At 38.1% G+C, this 27676-nt stretch overlaps 2 long non-coding RNA genes across 5 annotated transcripts in view; both read left to right on the forward strand.

Moving 5' to 3' along the window:
• Positions 1-6137, forward strand: part of LOC146431139 (uncharacterized) — a 215346-nt gene extending 209209 nt beyond the window's left edge. For all 3 annotated transcript variants that reach the window (XR_014854874.1, XR_014854875.1, XR_014854876.1), the window contains one exon: positions 5423-6137. This is a non-coding gene — a long non-coding RNA (uncharacterized LOC146431139). The remainder of the gene's footprint in view (positions 1-5422) is intronic.
• Positions 6138-7945: 1808 nt separating this feature from the next.
• The window catches only part of LOC146431140 (uncharacterized), a 148344-nt gene continuing 128613 nt past the window's right edge, over positions 7946-27676 (forward strand). For both annotated transcript variants that reach the window (XR_014854878.1, XR_014854877.1), the window contains exons 1-2: positions 7946-7992; positions 9020-9082. This is a non-coding gene — a long non-coding RNA (uncharacterized LOC146431140). The remainder of the gene's footprint in view (positions 7993-9019; positions 9083-27676) is intronic.

The following is a 27676-nucleotide window of genomic DNA, read 5'->3' on the forward strand; positions in this document are numbered from 1 at the left end:
TACTCCATGGTTTGCCAAGCTTTCTTGCAATTTTATCACAGTTCAAAAGCAAAACAGCTCCGTAATTCAGCCATTCTGTTACACTAAATACTGTAATAGGATTTTTAAAAAATCCATAAGCTTGTCCCACCACTATCAGGCCCATTAAGTGTGATAGGGCAGTTTTACCGAGTCCGTGCTTTTCTAAAAAGCATAACAATAAAATTTGGGCTACCTCTGATTCCATTTTGGTCCAGCTGGTTTTAAGGGTCCTGGTCAACACCGTCTAAGCACTCGATCGAGGCTCGCAATTGCCAGAGTTGTGCAGTTCACCGAAGTATAGCCCCTCACGGTAGGCAGGTCCTATTTGGCCTGTGTCTTCCGATCTTCCCCAATTCGGGCGAAGATTTGACACGCTGAAGCCGCACTCTCCAGCACCTCTCCGTTCCCGCCGCTCTCAGAAGCAGGGTCGTAAAACTCCACTGTCAGAGTCCGCAGTCGTCGGCTCTAAATCTTGCTAGCTCCGTATCACGTCGGAGGTCACCATTTAACGAGATGCGGCGGGAGGGAAACTCACAGGCAGTCTCAATATGAGATATAAAGTAAGCTCCATTTTATTTCACCAAACGAGAGACTTATATACTGTTACAGACATTTCTAATTATAGATACACACACTTGCAGTCTGCTTCTCACACATTCAGGGATCCTCCTGTTAACTCCCTTATTCTTTTCTCATAACACTTCTGACTCCTAATCTTTCTCATGGCATTCTTCCCACAGAACATTCTCAGGCCAACAAACCACTGCAGCTTGTCGGAATTTTACTGAGGCCTGACCATGTTAAAGCCTTGCTCAGGCTTATTTAGTTAGCATGAGTTTTGCTGGAAAACTGCGTTTTCCAACAGAAAATCTCTGCTCTTTCTGCAAAAAATAAAGGGAAGCACCAGCTTGATCACTTGTACTGCCTCTTCCCTGTAGTTCATCTTCTTAACCTGCACGTCTTCAAACACAAATTATTTTGATTATTTAACATGTAACAGGTTCTTGTGCTAACAAAAGATCACAGGGTTGGACCATGGTGCTTCTTGGAATCAGCAAATGACTGTGTAGATGTAGGCATAGAGCTTGTTAAATTCAGTATTAAAGTATTTATTACTTTAAAGTATTAAAGAGGACTTTACTCCACACTGAGGTACTCATTTTCAAGAAATAAGACATTTCTTTAAGGCTCTGGAATTGTCCTGACTCTCTCACTTGGTAGCACAGAGTGTGTTTGAGTGAAGTGGTACAAGAGAGAGCTGCAGAGTGACTTGACAAAATAAAGGGATTGTTAAGTTCCTTTAGTGCCTTGTCGCATCAGACCATTACAGCCACTGGAGCAGATCAAATGGTTACATAAAACAGCAGAACTAATTGAGTGATTTTATTTGTACTAGAGCAAGTCCACCATTGCATGCCCTTTGATTGACTCTTAAGTTGCTGCGTAACTTTATAGGAAAAGACATTTTCTAGCCCTAAAAAAGTCAAGTGCATGTTTCTTTTTTCCACGTTTTATACCCAGGTTAATTCCTGTTTCTTATGCTTCATTTTATCTTTTGAAAAAATGGAAAGAGACCTGTACCTACATTTTCTTAGTGCTAGTGAGAAGGGAAGCAACACTTGCACAGGCAACCTGAGAAACTGTATTTTCATTTTCCGGAGGCAGGCATGGGCATGGCACCCAAGACGGAATTCTCTGTAGTTTTGAAACAAGTAGCGCATTGGACCTTGGCACAATGATAAGCAGGTGCCAGAAAGGACACTAACAAAAGGGGATTTGTGCAGTGTGAGGACATCCTTGGAGCTCTGTACATTTTCAGCAAGGTCAGCCGTGCAGGCTCCACTGCTGGACCCTGGACCTGCCGCTGGTTATAGCAGGGAACAGCTCACTGCAGAGGGCAAGAGCTGGAATCCACTCATGTGAGCTGTGCAAAGGGATTTTTCTTCTCTGGAAGTCCTGCCTAGAATGCCCCCCAGCACCACCCTGTACTTTCCCTCTTGAGGGATGATGCCATCTGCTCTATGTCCCTACAGTCTGATTGTGCAAGTCAGCTGTACACCTTCCACGTGGGAGTCTGCAATACTCATCACTTGAAAGAATTATAACTCTTTAAATATTTAGAGCTTGATCCTCTTTGCATTTCAGTTACTTGAAATTTTGGTCATTGGAGCAGGTGTGGTTCTTGAAAGGGCATGGTCAGGCTTGAGAGACCTGGAATTTACCTTGTAAAGACAAATTCTCAGTCCTAGCCCTGAATCTCTGGATGCTCACAGTTGGTGTTTCCTGTTTATCAGTCTGTCAGGATCTGTTGTTCCCAGGATATTCTCTGGACAATGTCTGACCTCTTGAGGGGATAATGATATGGGTGATTTAAGAATTATTTTCCTTTATGGGGTGTTTCTGATGCATACATTCTCCAGTTTGTATGGTGAGGCAATGCTAGAGAAAGATCTATATAAGTTAACTGAGAGTGAGGGGGTTTAGTATCCAGAATCCAAGATGATAAATATTTATTGCTGAGAAAAACAGTGGGTTATGTAGGTCAATGTAGTTTTATATATATATTAGTATGGATATAAATAAAAAAAAATCCCTCTTTCACTCATCATATCTTTTAATTACACTGTTGATTTTTATGTCGTTGGTAGGTTTGGTTGTTCTTTCTAAATGAACTGTTCTTGTTAATGCCTGTTGGAACAGTGTTGGTGTTTTCTGTGCGATTGAGGAGTATTGTTACTTTATTCTTTATTAAATAATTTTGGAGATATAAGCTATTACTTTTATTGTAAGTTTTTGGGAAATCAAATTGTAGATGGATTTAGGTTATTATAAAAAATTCTGTGCTAGAGTCTTCAAATATATTAACCCGTAAATACTAAGGGAAGAATTTTTTTCTTAATTTCTGAGCTCTGTAAAGTTATTAAAAAAACATTGCAAACATTCTTGTAAGTGAAGCTTGTTGATTTCTCATTAGAATGAAAAATGTAATTTCTTGCTGGGAAGGGCTACTTTCTAGATATACACTCTGGTGTTTTGAAGCTTAATTTGGACCATAAGCATAGTTCTGAATTTTGATATATGAAATACCAGGCTTATTCACATCTAATAGAACGCACTGAAAAAAAGCTTTATTTGTTGAACTCCCTTCCAAATGCACTGCAGAAAAAGTTTGCCTACAAGTTGTGCATGTGGATATCAGTACAGGTGACAAATACTTTGGGAAACAACATTAATCACCTGAAATATAAGAGACATTTGTTTCTATCCTTAAGCTCCTTGGCCTGGAACAGACTGCACTGGAAATCATTCAGACTGAAGTCTTGAACTGATAGGGAGTTTGTGTGAACACAGTTACTGTACTGTGCAAATCTGTTTCAACATCCATCATTTAAAGGACAGGCATAAATTTAACTGGTATCCAGCTGCTCTCCTGTTAAATAGTGACCAGATCATAAAGTGATTTTAGAAACAGGGCTGCTAATGAATATGCATTTTTAAAAGCCACTAGCCAGTGTCAAACATATGAAGGACTACAGCTAGTTCTTTTTATCACAAGGGTAACTTCCAAGATTTATATTCCTTATTGGACTCAGTGTAATCCTCACATATCCCTAGAGGAGAGGTAATTCTCAAAATAAATGGTTTTGTCTTTGTGTTTAAGTACATTGGTGATGTTGACATCAGAGCTTGGCCAGTATGTTCTCTAATGCTTTGAGCTTGGCAACATTTTTATCAGAGAGGCATTTTGGCATATTTCATTATTTTAAACAGAAAAGCAGAAGAAAAAGCTTAGCCTTTTAAAAATAAATTTTAAAAAACATTCTGAAATTTACAAAAGGCCATCAGACCTTGCACCTGCTATGTTGACTTCTGCTGACCCATTTTGACAGAGCAAAACACACTTTGGTTACAAAGAATGTAGAGCATTAAATAATTTAAATTCTCAAGTTTACTATTCTAAAAAGAGCCAACACCTGCACTTTTCTTTTCTGAACAGAAATGAAAGCTGCAACTGTTTAACATAACTGAAAGTAGTTGCGAAGGAAAGGAACATAATTTTCTTGCAAGAAGGTACGAAGCCTTTGCCTTGTTGCTTTGTATTGGCAAAGCTTCACCGGCTTGGACAGTGCAATGCCAGTTTTTTATGTTTCACCATCTGAGAAGTTGGCTTGGCAATGGAATAGAATGGATCATCAATTCAAGGCTCTCCCATCAACAAAGGCATTCCTTAAAATGCCTAAATACATGGAAACTTCCTTCACTCTTCACTACACACACCTCAGTAGTTTGTATTTAGATCCACATTCAAGGCTTGTTGATCTTACTCCTTTCTTGTATGAAATGTAAAAGGTCTCCTCTGCGTCACCATGAAAACCCAAATCCATTGCTAAGCTAATAGGCCACTGCAAAACTTCTGACTAATGAAGTTATGGTGATTCACATACTAACTGTCTCTGTCTGAAAGCAGCAGTTATGCATTTGCCAATGTGATAATCTAATTCTTCAGGCTGAAACATATTTTTTTCTTCATATTAGCATGCTGTTTGCTTTTCATCCAAATATGTGAAAATAAATGATTAAGTGGAGAACAGAACTACCCAGAGATAATGGTTTCTAGACAGCAGAATATAGCTTAAGCAGCATGTTGACTTCTTGAATCACAGATTTCATATATAAAGATGCCATTCCTTTATTTTATTCTGTTTCAGACACAAAAAGTAGGAATATAGATTTTGAAGTTGTGTATGACAGCTCACAGATGCAGATGGTTTGTAACTAATTTTAGGCTGCATTTTCTATTTAGATGAACAGATTCCAATGTTAGAATCTTCATGATACATGAAGAGTTAGAGTTGTCTTGAGAATCCATAGTTATTTATAAAGGTGTCGGTCTGCTTTGGATGGAGCACTGCAGATACATTCTCTCTTTCCATACTGGTGCCAACACTAGGAAACAAGATGTTTCAATACCAATGCCACCAATCTGTGTGTCATTGAACACCTGTTTTTACATGCTCTATTTGAAGATTAATTGCCTATTTTGCAGCAAAAGCATCTTGTTGGGAAAACCCGTTCTGAACTCTGCTTTTCCAGGTCATTACTGTTAATGTAATCACATATACAACGCAACGATTATTGAGTAACCACATTTAAACAGTGCTATTTCCAAGAAAAAGACAAAAAAATTGCTATGAGTATTCTGTACTCACTATCATGGCTACAGTTGACTGCTAAGTGTTTTGCCTTTAATCACTCATAGCTGACGTACAAATTTGAAGAAAGATGCAGTGTGAACTAAACACAAACTTCACTAACAACCCCAGTACATTTTACCGAAAAAATACCAACATCTGGGGTGAAAACCAGGCAAATTATTAATTTCATTTTTTGCATTTTGCAGATGCAGCATATCTATGCGACATTTTGGTTGCAGTATTCTTCATTAGTCAGAAAGATTTTTTGGTGCCAGAAGCCTGAGAAAATTATGGGACTGACAGAGATAAGAACTGAAGATACGTTTGATCAGAAACAATTGTGATGATTTCAGAGCTTGCAAAGAAAATGCAGTGACTTTCTTGGCTTTGTCCTCTAAAAATTTGCCTACACGGAAACCTTTGCAGCCTCAACCAGCTCCACACGCAGGAGATGTCTGTGCACATGCAAATATCCTTACGAGAACAGCTTGGCAGGACACAACCTCCACCTGAATGCTGGCAACTGCACAGCTTTGCAAAGCAGGCCTGCACCAAATCAGAGAGAAGAGCACTTGAAGCATTTTTTTTTTGTGCACACCTAACTGAAACTTTTATTTTTATTTACCTTTGTGTCCAGGCCTAGCACAAAAGAAGCAAGCTTATCTTTCCTGCAATGTATTGTATTAATGTGATCAGAATGACAAATTTTTCTTTTGCAAAACCACCTCTACAAATTGATTGCCAAAATGTTAAAATTTTGCCAGATCTTTTGCTCAAGATTGTATAAGATCTATGTTGCATTAACCTATCAGCTTAGATTAACACCACTATGTGCAATGGGGACTCTGGATTTTTGTATCTGATGCCACATATATTAAACTTCTTTGACAAATTAGTTATTGTCCTCTACATTTAATAAAGACATGCAAATACTGAAGATCCTTGTTTGTCCTTTTCTTCTCAGTGTTCAGGTCTAGATAGTTACACAGCATTGCACATCTCCAATAAAACACTTTAACAGCAGCAAGAACTCAGTCAAATGGACTCTCATTTGAAAATACACATATTTTAGCAAAACAACAGATTCAGTAGAGCCTGTTTTTACTGGGGTTGAGCTTGGCCATACCACCCTGAGAATGGCCAGCAAGCTCAGCTGTAGAGTGTAAAAGTCTTTATAATTCCAGAGCTGTGGGCTGGGTGCAGCAACCAAGGCCCAGGAAATGATGGTGTGGGGTTACCCTGTCCAGCTGCTCACCCACACACTCCTTCACTCTGTCTTCTCAGTGTGATGGGGGAAGAAAGGAAGGTGAAAAAGCTATGAGTGGAGACACCTGGAGATCACTTACCAACTGCTATCACAGGTAATTAGGCTGGATTTGGGGAAAGGGAATATAATTTATCATAGAGTTGGATGGCAAGAAAGAAAGAGAAAAACTAAAACACTTTTCCCCACCCTTTTTCCCAGGCTCAACTTCACTCTGATCCCTGTGGCCTCCATACCAGTACAGGAACACCCAAAACAAGCACAGGAATTGCCTATAAAGTTAGAAAAATATTTCTATGACAATGTGGCTGCACGAGGAAGAGAGTGGGATCAAGGTCTCAGGTAACCCCCTGATTTAATCTATGAGTTATTGTCTTTCTCATTTTCATAACCTTGTGACAAAGTAAAGCACAAATGTGGTTTTGAATTCCAGCATTATCTTTATACCTCTGTATTAAGTTTCATGCTGTAAACCCCTTTTATGGTCCTTGTAGGAATCTCATGGTGTCTAAAGGGTGAAGAAACCTTTGCTACTGTCCCATCAGAGAATTAATCCAGGCTGGAAACTTTTTAAAAGTTCTTTCCTCATTTGTCTTCCTGACCCTAAAATGTTCAGTCATTTATTTTAAATGAACTTCTCCTTGGACCTCTATGCCAAACCCATGCTGCAGTGTTAAATGGTGAATAAGAGAGATTAGCATCTTGGCTACTACATGAGATTGCAATTAAAGTCATCTTCAGCTGCTAGTTGCTTTTTCTTATCAAATGGAAACATGACATTTCAGAGGCTGTTAATTCCCAGTCTTTGCTGCCATGTTCTCTCTCTGATGCTGTGCAGGAAAAGTTATGCCCACAGGCCTCATGAGAAGGTTAAGCTCAACCTCTATGGAGTTCCTCAATCAAGTGAAAAGTTACAATTGAATTCAGCCATTATTCAGCACAGAAAATCAGCATTTAGGTTAAGACAGTCTCACAAGTGCAACTGCAAACTCCTGAGTTAGAGCAGAACCACCAAAAATGAATCTCCTTTCCTGCTGCAGTCTGTGACCTGCAGGTTGGACATCAATGGCAATGCAGAGCAGCCACACTGTGCCCAAGGTGCAGAGCTGGGCTCAGGAGGAGCTCTGCTGCCACAAAGGGCAGAGTCACAGCCCCAGGGTCAGGGAAAAGCTGCATGACTCCTTTTGGATTGCAGTGTTGGGCTTAGTGCCAATATTCTACTGTAGTCCTGCCTTAAATCCTGTTTCTAGCATGGAGGCTGAGTTCTCCCTCTAAGGGTCAGGGCCAATGAGCACATGGCAATTTAGCTGATTAGAAGGTCCTGGGTTCACTGCATGGCACAGCTGAAAGTGGGATAGGTAATGAATGAAGACTAATTAGCCTCTAACTGCAATTGGATGTGCAATTGCTTTAATTTACACAAAAGGGTATAAATAGCAAAGTATTTGCTTTGTGTGATGTGCTTTGTAGATCATTAGAATAAGAGTTTGCAGGAGCACAGGAATTTAGCAGGTGTGGGCTTTTTCTTTATAACAGAGCAAGAAAGAAAAGTGGAGGCTATCTAGTTAGTCATTGTTATTTCAGCTTTTTCCTTCTAGCTGTTTTATCTGTTTTCAGGCAATTTTTTTTTCTACCTTATAAATTCGTTAGTAAGGAAAAAGTTAGAATCTGTTCAGAAACTTCTGTAGATTTCTGCAAAGCAAAGTGTATTGCCAAATTGAGAGGTTTTGAAGGGCCAAATTTTAAACCAAAGAAAGAAAATGAAGCTCAATTTGTTAACAGTATGCACCTGTTAGAAAAGTTTTAACCCTTTGTTTAGCAAACCAGAATAGAAGAGCTTCTTCTTTTGTTCAATTTAATCCTATGGTTTTAATTATTTTATTCTGTTTTGGTCCAGTATATGTTACCAATGGGCCAAATTCTCAGTGGTTGAGCAGTAGCCGTTTTTTTCAGCTGTAATCTGCTTATTAAGGAGTATAAATGAAGCTCATTATCAATAGAGCCCATTTACACGGGTATCTGTTTTTATTACAGCCAATATCTAAGAACTTACGCATTTTAAATTTCAGAGGTTACTGTTGATAAGAAGTATGTGGGCAAAGCATCTAAAGGCTTTTGCATTCTGAATACTGTTTAGAAGTGAGCAGTACTCTTTAGAAATGAAAAATGTATTAATATATCTGATTGTTTTGCAAAAATCTTCCTGTACCCCTTAGACAAAGTGTATATGGGACAAAAATATTTCAATTGTCTGAAAGTTGCACTGTTTCATGTGAGGTAATTGCAAAGAGCTATTATTTCTTCCAGTAGCAATATGCTACTTCCAGTAATAACATTCTACAGTAATTGGCTTTTGGAACTGAAATCATAGAATCAATAGGCAAAGAAATGGTATTTCACTGATGAGTTAAATGTCTGCTTTTGAGCTAGACTGTGTAGAGTCTAGCTTTTTTTCCCCCAGTAAGGCAACTTAGAACAGTAGATATGATTGGTAACATAATTTCAAATTGTATCACTTTAATATTTTAATATTTCATAGGTGGATACAACTGGTATCCTATCTTGGCAACCACACTGCCTTTTGCTTCTGGAGATGTATAAGGTATGACCCAATATAAATATTTTATCAGTCTAAATCAAACTTAATTCTTTTTTAATTTAAATGTTATGAGTGCATTGATTGTTAAGCCCCTCAAATGGACTGTAATTTGTTCTACCCACACCAAGATGGGGTAGAACATTTATAAAAGCTTCAGCTTGCTGCTGCCTTTATAAAGTACTTCAAAGTAAATACAAGTGACCTACATACCATAGCAAAGTATCAGTTTAATTGAATTGTACGATGAATAAAAAAAATACAATATGGGATTTTAACACTGGAATAGAAGTTAGAAAAACAGAGGGTTTTAATGATTTAGGTGGTATAAAGGTGAATCTGTTTTTGAAATGGCCTAGCTATTCATAATGTATTAATCTGAAGAGACTGAAAACCCACTAGGTCAGGTGAGTTTTCTGTAACATGAGAGTGCCCATTAGGAGATGAGTTTCTGAGCTTACAGGTTTGAGTATTGGCACAGCAAATATGCATTTGCACATGTTAAGATTTGTGCTGCTTATGAAAATGTACATAAACCACACACCTTTGCCTGCTCCCATGTGCCTGCAGTGTCCACATGCTCAGTGTGGTTCTACACGGGAAGTGATGTCCTGACTGAAACAAGCAACTGCTGTGAACTTGTTTGGTTGTAGCAGACACAAAACCTTCTTTCCTTTTGAGTGAAAACCCAAACCCAATTGATAAACTCTATCAGATGAACTAAGTCCAGCAGACTGTCCACGATCTATTAAAAGAATATACCACAATGCCCTTTGTGCTACTGGAAAGTAAAAGGAAATGGATGAAGGAAAGACATCAATAACTTGCTAATGATGGATTTCTGTATGCAAGTGTTGTTGCAATTGCAGGATGTTGGCTCTTTCTTGATTGTTAGAAACAAAAATAGGATGTTAAAACCAGTTGAAATGCTACGGCTCCCATCTAAAGAGCAAAACAGTGAAAAGAAATGATGCTCAATTTTACAATAGCTAATGACTGAAACCAATTTTTTTTCTCAAATACTAGCTTCATGAATTGAACTGGCTTCTATTGTTGTATTGCAGGATGTCTAAGCATGGGTATAAAGGATGTTACATTTTTGTTCTTGACTATTATTAGTGGCAACTGTTTGGTTTAGGGAAGTGTTTGTCATTGCTTCTCTGAGGTCCTGATGTTGCTTCCTGGTACCCTTCATTTGCATATTGTGCATAATTTCTTTAGGTATTTCTCAACATTTCACTGCACAAAATCTTTCTTACAGGATTTCAGAAGAAAAAACAGATTATAAAATTTTTTAAGAGAAGTAAATTAGCAGCATTATTACCCTGAGGTTGTCAGTAAAGGGTTGAATCTCATGAAAATGATGATAGAAAAGCTAAGCTTTACTGGTTGCTATGAAGAGCCCTGCAGATAGTGTCAAACAATACTTCTGTGATAGCTGCTTATTTGATTTGTAGTCGTTTGCTTCTTTTCTCTGTGGAGGTAAACCTGACAGTTCTGCTATTCTTATTAGCAGGGCAAAAAGCTCTGAAAAAAATCCACAGTCATAAGCAATTATGTTCTGTCCTGTCCTTCTGCATCTATTGCTCTGATTTATTTAAATTTCTGATGGAAGTTATTTTTCCTGGTCTCAAACGTGTTTTATGTATAAAAATTCCTTAGTTCATTCAAATTTGACAAAATAGGTTGGTGTTAAACTAAAATCTTTTAGTTCTCATTAGTCAGCATTAGTACTAATTTCTGTTTTAGAATTTGGAGTCAATATAAAACACTCATCCTTCTAAAAGGGAATTTTAGAATATGCCTTTCAACACCTTTAAAACTTACTTTGCTAACCCTTTTTTTGTTCATAATATGTTAAATTTTTTATAATTAAGGCATGATTAGTGGTTTTAGAGTTACTTTTCACCCACTCATTTCCACAAAATGCCAAACCCAAGGAACTGCTGCTGCTGGATCCCATTCTTTCCTTAATCGATTGTGGTATTTTTTAACTTTACCCATTGTGGAGTGAATTCCAATTTGTCTTTTTAAAGAAGACAAACAAAGCCCCCAACAGCAATTGCTAAAACTTCCTTCATGCACAAACCATCCATACATCAGCAACTTTTTCAGAGGTGGCAGGTGCCTTAATATAATGAGACACTTGCTGCATTCTGCTTCTCTAAGTGACGTTGAATTGCTGGGATATTGGCAAGCCTGTCCAGCAGACACTCAGCTCCTCTTCCCCTGGTTCTGCATCACTTCACCTCTGCTGAGTCCTCTGTTTTCTCATGTCATTTGAGAATCTCCTATTCACTGAAAACCTCCCTTTGAGACTAATTAAAAACAAACTAGATATTTTCTTTGAAGCAAATACACTTTAAAGAATTGCACTGTCTCATTAGTAATAAAGAGATGTCTGCCTTGCCTGCTGAAGTTTTTGCAGCTGATCTTAGTGTAGTTTTAATATTTAACAACTGTGTATGTTGAAGATTGTGTTCTTGGTATTCTCCGTGCTGCTTTTCTTTGCATACGCCATATATGGTTCCATATCCATAATTACTGCTCTTGTGGTAAGGTGATGAACAAATGCTTGACAACTGCTGGAATGAGCCCTGTCTCATTTCTTACACTAATTTAATATACACCAATAGACTAATGCAGATTATTTTCATGTCCCATTGTGAGTTCTTGTGGATGCCATGATGCTGTACATGCACAGTGCTTGCAGGAAGGGTGGGTGTAGATGACTGTCTAGATGGTGAAGAACCACAGAGGAGAGCTGCAGTGTGTGTGGAAGGCTTCATGAAACAACTCACCAGAATCTTGTGTTCATTGCAACCTGCACTATTTGCAGTGCATTCCTTTCCCCTGGCCATTAGTCTAAAGTTACTTGTTCTTTTTGACAACATGCCACTAGTGTTTGCTTCTTATGATTGTAATACAGTTCTTTCTGAAAAGGAATTTCATCAACTCTGTTTCAGCTGCTGAGAAGTTACTGCTGTGTGCCAGCTAGTGTTTCTTAGCACTAAGAAAATCTACATGGGGGAAAGAGGGATTCCTATCTAGTGAAAAGTAATTAAAACAAGTAGAAAATGTTCGGTTTTGAGGGAGGATAAACTTTTGAAGACCTGTAAAGTCTGTTCTGTTTTACTGGATCCCTGAATTACTGGTCAAGGGTGAACAATGAAGTGACATATTTTACTCTATCTAAATTATTCATCATACTTGAAATGAAAACATGCTGCAAAAATTGAGACACTAAGCAATAAGCTTTAGTCAACAATAGTTGGATGATAAGCTTGGAGAAATCATTAAGAAGCATCAAAATGGGCTGTAAATTCCTGGTTCCCAGACAGAACCAAGATCCCCTTGATGCAGTGTTGAACATGCTGGAGCAGCACTGAAAATGCGAGAATATTAGACATTACCCACCGAGTACATAAAATAGAAAAATTATTTATGCCACTGTTCTTATAGACAAGGAAATAAATTGTGTGTAATTATGTCAGAGCATCTCCAAATTTAGGAAATACATTTTATGATGCTATCTGGAGTTTTCTGATTTCTTTCACATGAAAACCTGAGCAAACTTTCTGTAATGGAATACCCTCCTGTTATCTCTCCTTTCCTCATCGGTTCTTCAAGTTTTAGCTGTAAACATGTGCCTTCTGCCTTTTTCTTTGGAAAGTATTTAATTTTGCAAGGTGCCTGGGACAATAGTTTTTATATTAGGGACTGTTTCACCCAGCGTGGCTTTTTATGCCAAATGGCATTATTCAGTCTCTGCTTTAATTCTATCAGCCTTCTACAGGCAAAGATGTATTTAAGATGGAAAATGTTTTGGACATACTAAGCAGAAGTCCAAAGTTAAGCAAGTTTAACTTACACCAGAAAAGAAATACCTATTTCTGCCTATGGTATTTTGTGCACATTGGTATTTCCACTGGAGTTGACATATAAATACCTTCATCTCCTTATCTCACATACAAAAGGAGTTCATCTGGCATGCTCTAATTTGATGCATTCTTACAATTAAAAATCCTGGCAAGTTTATAAATCTGGCAAAGCAGCCACTCTCCAGGTTTGGAAAAGAATGTTTTCCTCTCAACTTTTGGTTTTTTTAACCAATAAATCAATCTCTCTTGTTGTTCCAAACTAATATAGCCTAAGATAAGTGGTACAGGTGAACCTCCTTGAGGGAAGGAAGGTGCTGCTGTAATAAGTGAACATTCGTATGGGTTCATGTTGCTGCTAACAGGATTCTGCAGTGATCACCATAACAGCAAACCTGCACAAATGTGCTTCCCAGCCAGCACACTGGTGTCAGGGGAAGGTGTGGATGTGTTTGTCATTCCCTGAGAGATGCAGACTGCTTACACTGATGCTGTGACAGATGAGTTAATGTACAGAGGTGTTGGTGTTAGCATGGAAGAGGGAGGGAGATGATGGCAGTTCAAGTAGTGCACTTATATTATTAGTGTTTTCTGCATTTAACTGGGCAGCCCTGCTTTCTGTAAGCTTCCTTTTCTGCCAGCTGGCATCAAACACTGAATATTGAATCTTATCTTTCTGGTCTTTTGGTCCATTGAGAAATATGTCTCAGTTTAAACTGCAGAATGAGGCATTCCTGGCAGCAGTGGCTGATTGTTAATATTGTGAGTCTGCACAGGAGTTTGGGGGAGATGATTCTGCAGGGCTACAGGGAGGAGATGACCCTGCCAGTTCTGAAGAGCTTTTGATGGCTGTGTCCAGCCTTGCAGCTTCCTGAGCACTGCATCTTTGAATGTGCCTTTCAGTCCAGCCTGAGGAGCTGGTGCATATTGTATTCCTCTGTACTAATGCTGAACAACTAACAGCCATTTTTACTGTGTCTCCTAGGACTGTAATTACCATTTTTGTTTCTTCTCTTTTTGAGTTTTCTAGAAGAGCAGGAACAAGGTGTTTCGTTTATTTCCCCCCCTCCCAAGCCATGAACAAGCCATGAAGATGCATTCCTACAGCAATGTGGGCATAATTAAGGTTGGATCTTCAAATCTCTTCCTATCTCACAACAGTCTGGAGACACCATTAATGAATGCTGTGTTTATGCTCTTGCACTAGAGATGTGTTGACATTTAATTCCCCCCCCACTTCCCCCGAGACACAAGAAGGGGGTGGGGGGAGCTGCCTGTTGCACGTGGATGAGGTCCTCTCTCAGTCCTCTCTTCTGGAGGCTGAACAGGCTCCTCTTGGGGCTGGGGTGGGCTTGCAGTGACTCTGGGCCAGGACACCCACAGCCCCAACACCTTTGGGGTGTGTCACAGCTGTAAAAATGGCCACAGACAGGAACAGAGCTTCCCAAGTGCTGGACATGAGGTTGTTTTGCAAATACTTCCAGGATCACATCTGAACTTTGAAGGAGTACTTAAAAGTCAGATGAAGTAGCATGTGGGCTGAGTGGCACGCATTGATTTTTGAATGGAATTAGGCCAAAAAAAGACAGTTTGCAGCAGACACTTGGCCACCCTGCGCTAGGCTTGGTGGCAAGTAGGTGGCAGCAGGACATGCTGAAAGCAGCACACCTTTAAATGCTGGGACTTGGCTGAGTCCCCCTTGCAAAAATAGCCCTGCTGGATGCCCAGCACCACCAAAGGGAACATGCTTGTCTTAGTGACCTTCCAGTTGTTTCTGCTTTTATAAAGACTCAAATTTAAGAAGTCATTGTACAAGTTAACATTTGTAGCTGTTCTGTGCTGCCTAGGCTAGTAGAAAAGCTGCCATGTAGCTGAAAATATAGGTGAGTCACCTGTCAATATTTCTTGACAAATACTGGAGTTGAAAAAAATATCCACAGTGGATTAAAAAAAGAGGCAAAGCAAATGAAAGTGCATAGGGTTTTTATCATGTGCACCATGGGGCCTATTGCAAACCTCTAACTCTAGCTACTCTCACACGAAGGAGTCTGATTACTTCAGTTAGAGATTGACTGCAATGGTGCTTTGCTGTGGGATGCACAAATGCTCGCAGTCCATCCAGTCAGTGTTTGTAACAGAAATGAAGTTCCACCTCAGTGGCCCAGTCCTTTTGTCTCTGGGTTTGGTTTTAAACATGTGATCTCTCCATCCTTTGTTCTTACTGCATGCTTTCTTGTTAATTGTGCAGTGCTTCTATACGTGTCAGGATTAATATTCATAAAGTGCTCCAGGCAAATTAACTGTCCACATTGCCAAATTGTAATGTCTGACTTCTTCACCACCATTAAAAAGGAGAATTGAGTACTCAAGATTTGACTCTCCTGAGCTCCTGCTTTGAAGTAACAGGATGAACCCATTCACAAGTGGAAACATTAAGTTTCTGACATACACAGGCATATCCAATGTAGTCACCTTTTTATTATGTTACTCCCCTGGTATTACCCTTGTCCCTTTGAACCTTGTAAAAAACAGGCTGCTTGACCAAGATAATTGCTCTTGAACAATGCTGTTTTATTAACATGCACATCAGCACTACAATCCAGTCCTGGTGGGGCCTTGCTGCAGTGTATATGAGAGGTATACAGAGCAGCAGAGAAAAATCCTAAAAGCAGAAACCAAATGCCAGCTTTCTTTTTGCCTCTTTTTATTTTTTCGGGCACATATCAAAACTCTTCAGTTTACCAAGCAAATGCGAAGCCCTCAAGAGTATAAACCAGGGGTCAAAGCAGACTGTCACACTAAGATTGTAGAAAGGATTTTCCGTTCTATAGATTTTCTCATCCATGCACATTAGAGAACAGATGTTTTTTCCTCTGCCATTGGCAAAGAAATCTGCCCTGTTTAATCATATTATTATCCTGTGACTCAGCAATAGTTGTGCTATTGTATCTCAGTACTCTGGTTGTATTGTATCTCAGTACTCTGCTTAATCTCCACCATAAAATTTTAGCAAGGCTGGTAAGGTCAGCTCTTCTTAAATGAACAGTTATTTCTTACAAGTCTATCTCTCTTCACGGGGCACAAGTAAGTGATGGAGCAAGAAAAGAAGTTATTTTAATACCCCTGTGAAGGTCTTTCTCAACTTATGGGTACATCACAAGAACTTCTTGTCACAGGCTTTTGATAAGAGCTGCAGTCTGGAAAAATGAGCACAGACTTATTTTTTGCCATTCTTTCAGATAGCATCAGTCTGCACTATTAAATAGTCATATATCAGTATATATATTGTTGGTATGACAAATTTTAAGAAGCACAGGTTTAGAAGTGATGTAGTCAGAGGCACCAATAAGCAGTTATTCTGCGACGTTCACACCTTGGAGAAACCTATGCTGGTGTTTGCTGCAGGATCTTGCATGCAGATCATATGCAAATGAGAGGACTGATTAGTTAGACCAGGGTAAGAATATTGGCCTTACAGTGAATAATGACAATGAAACTGTATCCTAACATTGTTCTTTCATTCCATTGTGACCTTAAGCTCCAAATGACAGCAGATCTACACACACAGCAGAAATTTTAACTGTGTACGAGAGGGTTTTTTTGGTTTTTTTAATTAGAGACTGATAAAATATGTAAATCTGAGATTTGAACCTTTTAAAGTGCATATAAGCTCAATTAAAAGTTTGGCAACAATTCAGAGCTGAATTTTTTGGTTTAGTTATTTTCTCAGGGGAACTGCCTTACCTGTCTACCTTTTTTTAATGCTGCACAGTGGAACTTAATGAAAACCCATCCAGATATTTTATCAGAAGTATTATACCTTATTATGGATACTCTTTCTGTTAGTGCAGGATTTCTCCAAGGTTTTCTCTGTAATCAAATGTGTTCAAAGTGTTTTGACCAAGTTTATGACTAAGAATAGTGCAATACACAGATGTCTGGTAAAAATCAAAGCAAGTGTAAATTAAGATTTAAAAAAGGCATTATTGCTATGTTCCCCACCCCCAGAAAGCTAATGAAACCTATTTTATAGAGGGACCAGCATGAACTGAGTGCCTAGCGAAAGGCAAAGCTTTACATGGTACTTGTAAAGTTCAAGGCTACTTTGAAGACTGAAATTTCTTTGATCCTGTTGGTTTAGCAGGGAAAGCAGTAGCAGCATGCCAGGCTCTGGATTGGCAAAAAGATTTTGTGGAACTCAGCAGTACTTTTTAACACAAATTCACTTACTCCCAGCTAAAAGTGCCAAAAGACATTTGAGTTAAAGTGTACCTTTATTTTAAAAGTTGGTAAAAATGCAGGGGCCTAAGATTTAAGAGCAATTAGTGTTAGAGCTATTTCCCTTAATCTTGTCCACTTAATCACAACTAGAAAGAACTACTGATTGTAGCAAATTGCAGTTTCCCAACACAGTACTTTCACTTTTGCTAAATATCTGGTAGGCAGTAGTTTTGGTTTTTACTGCAAGTATTTTAGCCTTTTCAGATCAGAACTAAGAAAGAAATCAACTAGGAAATCCTATCACCTTCTTAATATTTTATATAAGCTGGTATAAATTATTTTTCTCCTCATTTTATCTATGTGAATGGTATTCCAAAAGGTCACTCTATCTGACTGCTTAAAAACCTTCTAGTAAGCTCATAACCAATGTGTATTAATTTCTTTTTTATCTTGGTGAATCTTCTGTCTTTTACACATTCTCTTCATTTTCCTTATCACAGTTTTATTTAAGAGTGGTACTGAACTGCCAGCCAGCAGCTCTGTTTGCATCTTTCTCTGTTTCCAACTGGTAGAAGAAATTTCAGGTCATAATTTGAGGTAACAGGCTTTTCTATTAAAGTGATCAAGATCATTGCACGTTTATTACTTCATCCTTTAGTACCACTCTTTGGTGTGTTTAAGAATTTCCAGTTTATTTGTGGTACTTGTAGTGCCCCTAACTGTGTGTGAATAGGTTGTTGAGATTTTGCCTGAGCTGATCACTCTGAAAGGAAAACTGTAAGCTGTAGTTGGTTCTGTAGGTGGTTTGACAATTCTCAGTAGCTCCAAAGCTGAGCCAGGTGGTACTTGCTGCAGTTTGTCTCATGTTTTGTTAGTGGAGCCTGGTCCACATTTCTGACCAAAAAACAACTAAATTGTGTTTTCTGGTGAAGAGGTAAAGACTTCCTGACGGAGAGCAGACCTCAGAGGAAAAAGGACATAGTGAGTTGAGGATTTTATGTACTTGCCAAAGCCTGAGAGAATGTCATTGATGAAAACTGATCTGCGAGGCTCACTCTGGGGCCAGTCTTTACACTTCTGGCTGTGCTATCCATGTATAATTCCTTGAATTTTTCATTCATTTTCTAATGATAAGACTTGTCAAAGCAAAACACAGAGCTTTCTGGGGTCATGAGCAGTCAATGTGTGCATATGGTGTAATCCCATCTGCAATGCTATATGCAGTAATCAGATTGTCACATGAACTGGAAATGATGAGTCTACAAAAACTACATTCATATGCTGGAAGGTTCTGATGATGTTGCCTTTTATTACCTTTCTCCTTTGGATGAGCACTGTCTATAATTAACTATGGAACATGGAAGTTCTGCTTGACCCAGATCATCTCCTTGGTTAGGAAAGTTTGAAATGTAACTCAAAATTCAACATTTCTTGTATTGAGATGGAAACCTAAATATGTTAACAGTTCTGATTTGATCAGATACACGTAATTGCTTTGTTAATTTTTGAAGCTACTACAAAGAAAGAATGATTTACTGTGGTGTGCAGCTGCATAGGGTTAGGTAACAGGTGATGTTTTGTCCTTGACTTATAAAACTAATGGAATTTGAATCTTTCTCTGATATTCTGTCAGTATTTAATATTTTGTGTGAATAAACAATGAAATCTAAACCACATGTCAGTCTAGAGTTAATCTACACTTAGCTGCTGCTTGTCTTGTATTGCACAAGTGTCTGTGATTTTTTCACCTTATTCCCTCCAAGCTCCACTCTGACATGATATCTTTGATCCAGAAATGTAATGGTAAAATTTGTCAGAGGTTTTCTGGAACAAATCACCTCCACAGATGGTTTGAAAATATACTTTTTCTTGCTGTACAATATAAAAACATACTTCTTTTCACATTCAGCACCGTAGAGTAGCAAAGTAGTCATTGTTAGCGCATCCTGACTGCTCTTAAGCACAAAAAAGACTTTACAAGAAGGTGCAGTCCTGTTGTGAATCTTGATTTAGGATCCTGCTGATGGCCAGTTTGTTGCAAGTGGGTGATTTAGATCACTTGAAGCACTGTCAGAAAGTGTTAGCAGAGGTGGGTTTAATATAATGTTCTAAAAGTGCAGCTTAACAAAGTTTGATGGAAAGGTTCACTCTCTTACTGCACAGTCCAGGCATTTGAAAAGTGATACAAAACTGCCCAGGTACAAATCCTAGTGTAAGGTTATTTGTGCTTCTGTCACTCAGCAAAGATGTGCTGTTGGGACAGAGAGGTCACCTGAGAGGGCTCAAGGGAAGGACACTGCCCTGCAGCCACACTGCCCTGGGGAGACCTAGGAAAAGGCTCACTGAGGCTGTTTGTTTATGGAATAAACATGAGCATGTTGGCTCTTAGTCAAATCACAAACAACGGGAATGGTGTGCTTGAGACTTCTTGTACCCACAGCTTTCTTGGTCCTTTTATAAATCAGTCATGGAAAAGCCACATGCCATCCTGTGTTAATTGCATGATCATGTTCCAAGCTAATATGTCTTGATGCTCGCTGTGTCACTGCTCATTTGTGGGTTTTCAGAGAACAGACTAAATCCACAGGAGCTCTTGGCCTGGTCATGGGTCAGGCCTTTGCCTCTTTTAGAGCCTCTAGCAGAATAACTTGTTTGGCTAAGGGGTCAGGTGAACCCATCACATATCTATAGTTCTCCCTGCAAGTAATATCTACTAGAAAACTCATATACTGAATAAACTGGTGGAAATTATGGTCAGAACCCACTTGAATTAAAGTTTGAGGGTTCTCACTCCACACGATTCACTGTTAGGCCTGTCTGGTTAGTGAGCTTTCATGTGAGTAAAATGAGAGATATTCTACAGTAAATAGAATTTCAATTTATTCTTCAACTGGGTCAGTTCTTGGCTACAGGCAAAATGGGTTGGTTTTCACTGTGTTGCTGTTTTATAGGGAAAACTATGGGTTATTACAAATTGTTATACAGGTCCTTGACCGTGACCAGTGCCTCATGATTTTTTAACCTAATAGTAAATAACTGAGACACTTCTTAATTGGTCATAAATTAATGAAGACAGAACCTGTGGCACTCCTGAGAAACAAGTAGGGAAGTGTTCACAGTCAAGCGCCTAACAGAATATAGCTTACTCCTAGATAAGGAAAATTAACAAGAGAAAAGAAGATTGAAAATATTATTTTTTCTGGGCTGGGTAGAAAATGCAGGGAGAAAGTGCCTGCTTTGATCTGTGAGTCTGGGTCACATGTAGAAGGCACATTTAAGAATTCTGAAATTAATGTGCAAACTGAAAGGGCATAAATGCAGTGGAATCACAGCATGGATCACAGCATGTGCCTCTACTCCTTGACAGTAAGGTGCTAAGATTTGAAGAGCTCTTGGTTTTACAAGAGTAATTCTTCCACACTGGTACTTTGAGTTTTGGTCCACTAAAGCTTTTATGAAGCCGAATCACCCAGAGTATCTTATCCAGAGTGGGATATTTAGTATGGTGGAAGAACCCAGTTTTAAAGCAGTGATACTTTTGGGGCAGGTGGGGTGGAGGGATTGTCTTTCGACCAATCTGAATTTCACGGATTGGAATTTGCACATCCAGTGGTGTGTATAATGTAAAGTTCTGGCTGGATAAGAGGAGATGCTTTTTCCTTATAGTGGCAATCAAGTAACAGAGCCCCAACTCTAAAACCCTTGGTAACCTCGTCTGGGCTCAGAGCTGCCTCTGCTTTGAGCACATGCTTGGAGCAGAGACCTCCTGAGAGCTCTGCCAGCCTGGTCCTGTGCAATTCAACTAGGGAGAGATATACTTTAAACAGCAAATGAAGCTTGCCAAAGGAGGGATTCATGAATTGTTGTAATGGATTATTTATTGTTGAAATGAGGATGTGGCTTTTATCTAATAAACCCTCTAGTTTACATAAAAATTACATTGGAAAACTGTTAAGGCATTTTCATAATGGGGTTAGGCTAATTTACTGTAATTTTCTTTATAACTCTATAAATAATATTCTCATTGCATGTTTTTATCATAGAGTGGCTTTTTCTATCTTTGATTCTCAATCTTTCCAAAGATGTTTCAGTCTTCGTGCATTTTATTATGTGTGCAAAAGGCACACTACTCTCAGCTATTTATTCTGTGTACGTTTTGATAGAGATTAGGGAACAACTCATATGGAAAATGCATGGCACTTTTGCTGAAGCCAGTTGAATACAAAGAATTCTCATCTGCATTTTGCTCTTCTGTATTTAAATTTACTAAAATGAGAAATGAAAATGGAACTAGTGTGGTGTGAAAGTTAAGCAGAGGGTGTTTCAAGCCAACCAATTAACTTAAAGGACTTCATGCACCTGCATGAAAAGCCACCCTTCAAATTCAACAGGGATTTAAATAAGGAATAAAGAACACTCCTTGCTTGGAAAGTAATGTAATTTGAGAGAATTATGAAATGAACTAAAATCCTTGGAAGCAAACTAAAATGGAGACACGATTCAGACTAAGAGGTTAACGATGTAACAAATATTCATTGAGGAAGATTATAATCTAGATGTTAGACAGAAAGCAGGATCTGGTGATACAGAATTCTCTGACCAATGGGATAGCTGTGGGAATGTGTTCTTAGTTTTGTCTCTATCTACCATGTGAGTGAGGCCTTTCTTCTGTCTGTCCTATGTTACAAGCTGGTGGTAATAGAATTTAGAAGGCTGTGCCATGCCAAACAATGGATATTGCAGTGTAATGCCAGTAATAGTGTAGAAAGAGACAGTGGAATGATCTCACAATGGAATAATTGAGAGAAATTGGGAAAATTTTCAGGGGTCTCCAGAGGTACAGCTTCCTACTGTCTTGCCACAGACCAAAAATAATCTTTCCATGGAGTGATGTGTGTTCCAAACCCATCCTTCGTGTTAGCAATTCCTAAAAGTCAAATCCATTTCACGTGGGACTGTCCAAGATCCTCAGTTTGGTAGCTGGTGTTTGGTACCCCATGAAGATGAGCTGATGCCTCTGTTTAGGATTGCTCTCCAGAGAACAGAATGACTGCAGTTTAACTGCTGTGAATAACATTTAAGTCAAGGCAGCCTTTAAAGTAAAAGCGAAAATGGATTTATTTTACTCCAGTGAAAACTTACTAAAGCAGTTGTGTTTAGAGACTGTGATGCAGAGGAATAAACAAATGCAGCTTTATGGCAGTTTGTAGCTTTTATTTTCAGATGTTTTCTCAGTTCCCTTCCATTACCTGATTGTCAAATTAAGCTAACGATAAAGATATTTCACACAGCTCTTCAGGGGTTGGATTCACGTATTTCTAAAGCCCCATTCTTGAGCTTGTTATCTACAAAATAGATACCAGCTTGTGATGAAATAGGCTCTTTTGCATTCCTTTTTCTCAGCTGTCTTTCTGTTTAATACAAACTCACTCTTAGGTCCCTACTGACTACAAGTGATCCAATGGCACCCTGAATTTATGTCCTGCCTGTTGGCTTCTGCCTGGTGCAGCTTCCCTGCTGTCACATGTTGGGCTCATATCTGATTAATCTATAACCGAAACTATTTGCACAATGAAAATACAGATCTTTGCATGGATACCATTTGTATCACATCTGGGTGTGTGACAGTTCATGCACATATGGGATTTAAGAAAAGGTTGATTAAAACTGTTCTATTGTGTCAAGATATAATTGGGCATGATGCATGAAGGTAATTTCAAGATAGTCACAGGCTCTAATCATACTAACAGATTAGTCCATTTGAGGATGCCAAAGTATCAGTTATATTGCTTGCTGAGTCCAGGGCCATGGTAAGGAATTACTATTGCACAATTTTGGTAGTTTTCTCACTAAAATAAAAGATCTGGTGCTCTTTCATTATATGTGAAAATTAGTCAGGAAAAAATGGTGCTTTTTCACTTAGTATTATCAGGAATAATTAATGTTTGTAAACACGTGGGCATATTTGATTGGAAGTTAAAAGGGGTACAAAATGAACATATGCTGGTTTCCACTGTTAACAGCAGATAATTCATAATATGGTAATGGTTGTGAAAGAGCTGGCCTATTTGTTTGCATTGTCTAGGGAAGGAAAATACCTTAAATTGGGATGTTGCATCAAAATCTTCCTTTCATTGGGCAGCTTGGTATTTTAAAGAAATTCAGTTTCATATGGCAGAACATTTTATTAGCAGCTGAAATGTGAAAGGACTAAGCCAGCACATCTTTTGGATTAGAAAGTTGTACACACAGAATGCTAATATATTCTGTCTTCTGCTTTGCATTGCTTGTTTTGGCGCTTGGAAATTTTTATGTTTGACTGGAAAATGAGGCATGGTAAGATTCAGTGAACAAAAGGTGAATATGATCCAGTGTGGCTCGATGGAACAATCTGATCGCAGCTTGAACACAAACAATTACAGAAATTACTATAATTGTATTACTTGTGTTCCAGTTTTGGTAATAGGACTATTATTTTCTTCTTTCTTCCAAAGAGTTCTCAAACTAAAATTGTTAAAAACCTACTATTTTGGTAGGAATTACTATTGCATATTTGTTATTGTAACTCTTAAGTATGTTAGAAACAGCACAGCAGCAACCAAACAGTATAAATACTCCCTTTCTATGTGCATGATCTATAAAGAGATGTTTTGAAAGCAGAAGAGAATCCAGCTATATGGTCTCAAAAAAGACTCTGCTGATACACTGCTGTATTTTTCTGCATTTATTACACCAGGAGTCATTACCTAGGTCACAAAGCCATTGCTAATATTAACCTCTTTCATTACCTCTATCATACTTACTAGTGCCCTGCTTATGAATGTCTATTACCTCAGACCAGACCCATTTCTTTTCTACAAATCATGGTGATATCTAGGAGGTTATTAAGGTTATATATTGTTTTATTCAGAAAGTCAATTTCCATTTAGAGAGTATAACATTTATTGTTACAACACAAAGTAATTTATCTTTAAAGGATGTCATGTGTCACTGTGAGCTTTCTGGCAACTCTAATGCTACCAGCCATAAAGAGGAAAAATTGCTCTGGTGGAGGAAACTGAACATTTCAGTGTAGAAAACTTTGCAAAAAGGTGCTCATCAGATAAAATTAGCCTTGTCTGAATTTTTTTTAATTATTATAGTGGAAACTTTGGACACATTTAGTAATATCGGTTTTTTTCTGAATTTTTGGGATCATGTACTGCACAGAGGTTTTGTTCTGCTATATATCAAATTATATTTACTACTCAGCTAGATAACAGTAAATGCTATAAATAAGACCAAAATTCTTAGAAAAGCTTTAAAAATGTTGCTTTCCCCCCTGCCCTCAAATTAGTTTAACCTAGTTCTCAAAGAAACTAGGAGAAAATATCATATCATAGTTAGAAATTTTTAATCTATTCATTAGAGTCTACAGGAAATGTATTTTAAGAAAAACATAAGTTGAATAATTTATTAGAATTGCTTAACATTTATTTAATTTGGAGCAGGATCTGAGGTCTACAATGTGCATGTGGACATTTTTCAGTTACTTTAAATTCCTTTTTTCTTTTCTAAAAATACTGAAAGGAGGAGGGGCAGGATAAAATGGACTTAAACACTTATTTGTATCTTGTCTTAAAACTGTTTACAAGGTATGATTGCCTCTTATTTGGATATTTTCTGAGAATGTCCTCCTTCTCTTTCTTTTTTACATGATGCAGCACTGGACACTACAAAAGAATAGGTAACAAAATAACCCTATAATAGATAGGAAATTATTTATCATGTGTACTCTTGCTTATGTTTTCATCCCTAAAGGAGAAAAGCACTGAAGCCCTTGAACTCCTGTTTGAGAAAAATTCTAAACCTTGTAGGATCCTAGACAGAATCTACCAGAAAATGTCTCAGTTTTCAAAGTGCCCCCACTAAATGTGGAATTTTTCAGAAGATATATCTCTTGTAAGGTCTAGATGTGTCTTTGATAAGTGGAAACATGTATTTATCTGGCAAATCTTACAATTTTGCAATAAATAAATAATCCATGTGAAGTGGTTGCTGTGGTTGGAACTATGGGGTTTGTCCCTCCCTTTCTTAGAGGGATTTTGCAGCCTCTGACTCTTACACAACCTTGTGGGAACATAAGACTTACCAGACTCTGGAATTATGCTAATGTAATGAAACTGAGAAAGTACTACTGTCATTTTCTTAGAATATTTTTACATTTGTGCAACTAAAATAAAAAAGGGAAGAGGGCTTTCAAATGTGAATAAATTCAAAGGTCATATTCCATCCCACTGCCAAAAAAGAAGTGCCCTTTTCTGATGTCTGTTGACTTTTAAGTTCTTGGTATTTCTCTTGGCAAATTCCATTTTGAATTCAGTTTTCTTCACACAGCATAAAAAAATTGCATGTTATGTGGCATAATGAAGCATTATTGTAGTTCTGAGTTCTTATTACAGGCCTGAAAGTGAATTTAGCCAAGGCAAGCAGGCAGAAGCCATTATCATCTGAAAGCTGCTAAAGGTCACAAATGACAGAGCCATAGGCATTCCTTTCATTAGAATAACGTAGCAGTTAAAGTAGAAACTGCTTTATTTTAGTACTTAAAAGAAGCATAAAATTCAAGTTCATAATACCTTGAGGAGAAGAAACAACTGTCCTTAGCTTGCAACTAAAACATCTTGAGGAACTTCTGAGATTCTCCAGCAAAATCCAAGCTGTTCATCTTCCTTCCTATTTTCCCCAGCTAAACTTTCTCCTCTCCTACTCCTCTCCTGCAGGCCAAGCAGCTGCTAAAATACTCTATCCTTGATAAACAGCATCAGTTAATCCTTAGCTTGCTGTTACAGAGCACCTTTCTAAACTCTTGCCAACACTGTTGATATTTTCATGCCAGACCTGGAGAGCATTATGCTTATATTTTGGTTTTAAAAGTGCTCCCAAAGAGGAGTTGACTATCTTATGGAGTGTGGGAAGCTGAGATGAGCCCTCCCAGAGGATACAGAATTGATTATGATGGGATTTTAATTACACTGCAGCTCCTGGCTCTCTGAATCTCCACTGAAAATGAAATAGAGTCCTCAGTGAGCAGGGTTAGGCTTCAGATATTAAAATTTGATAACCACAATCTCTTTCCTTGTCTTTAAATGAAAATTGGTTTAATATTGATAAATTGAATGAATTTTAAAACTTTTCTCTGCACTGTATTACATTACTGGGAGTAGCACAGGTGACCTCTCCTGTTCTGCACTGCCCTTTTTTGGCCTTATTGAACTAAGGATGTGATGTTGGTTTGTCAGAAAGTTGGCCAAGACAACATGCTGCCTTTTTTAGATAAAGACTTCTGTAGCAAAGCAGGCAGTTGAAAGCCAATTAAACTATTTTCCTGTGCCTGCTTTTTCTTTTCCTTAAAGAGCTTATTTTTCTACTTTGGCCAGACCTATCCTAACTTAAGGTATCTTTGATTCAGGGAGAATTGAGGTTTTATTATTTGGTTTGGGTTTTTCTGGGGAGATAGGGGTATTTAAAGGTTTTGGGGTTTATTTTTTCCCCACTATATTACACTGAGATTTTATGTAAGCCATATGTCTTATGACAGAACAGACACATCTGTTGTGTCTAAAAGGAAAAAGCACAATTCTCCTTTTGAAAATTGAGATGACATTTTCTATCTCTCTCCTCCTCACCCCTGCAACTCCACTTTGTCCAAAACCTTTTGCCAAATGCTGGATTCAGGTTGGCAGAACTATTAGAATAATCACAAATAAGTTTTTCTAAGGAAGTACTTGTCTGATAGGTCTTAATTTGTGTTAATTTTTCACAGAAAATATTTCATCTAAAAATGTGTAAGGCACCTTCTCTTAAGGTAAAAGTGATCTTGCTGTAAACTGTGCTCACAGCCTCCAAGTGTCTTTCCTATTCAGAGAAGCTTCACTGTGCAATAGCTATGATACAAAACACTAATACAATATTTTAGTGTTATCAGACCTCTGACATTCTGGTTTTGATTGCTAGAATTCTATTTTAAGTGTTGTAATTGATGTCAGGAAAAAGGAAAGAAAGGTCTTAGGGGATGTTAAAATTCAGAAGACAGAAACATAAGCACAATGTAATAGAAAAGATTCCACTCTTTCAACCTCCAGCTCTATGCTTGTGTGTACAGGAAAAGTCCATGAGGATTTTATTTCTGTGACTCTAGGCAATTGTGTACTAAATTTTATTTGTGCATCAAAGCATGGGGATGGCAATCTGAGTGTTTTGTTTTATGAGAAGAAGGAAATTCAAAATGCTTTGAACTAAAATGTGCAGTTGTGACAGGATGTCCAAATGGTTTCACAGGAATACTGGGCAAATAATATTCCAGAATAGATGGATTCTGTGGGATTCAACCAGCATGAGTGCTAAGAGGAATTCTTTTTACTTTTTTCATCCTATTGCAATGATTGGACAATTTTGCCAGCAAAGCACAATCTTTGTGGCATAGGCTGAACACAGAATATTCTGTTCAGTTGTGTCAGTC

Source organism: Lichenostomus cassidix, chromosome 13, assembly GCF_008360975.1.
Source record: "Lichenostomus cassidix isolate B80296 chromosome 13, HeHo_3.0, whole genome shotgun sequence".
In the NCBI taxonomy this organism is placed as follows: domain Eukaryota; kingdom Metazoa; phylum Chordata; class Aves; order Passeriformes; family Meliphagidae; genus Lichenostomus; species Lichenostomus cassidix.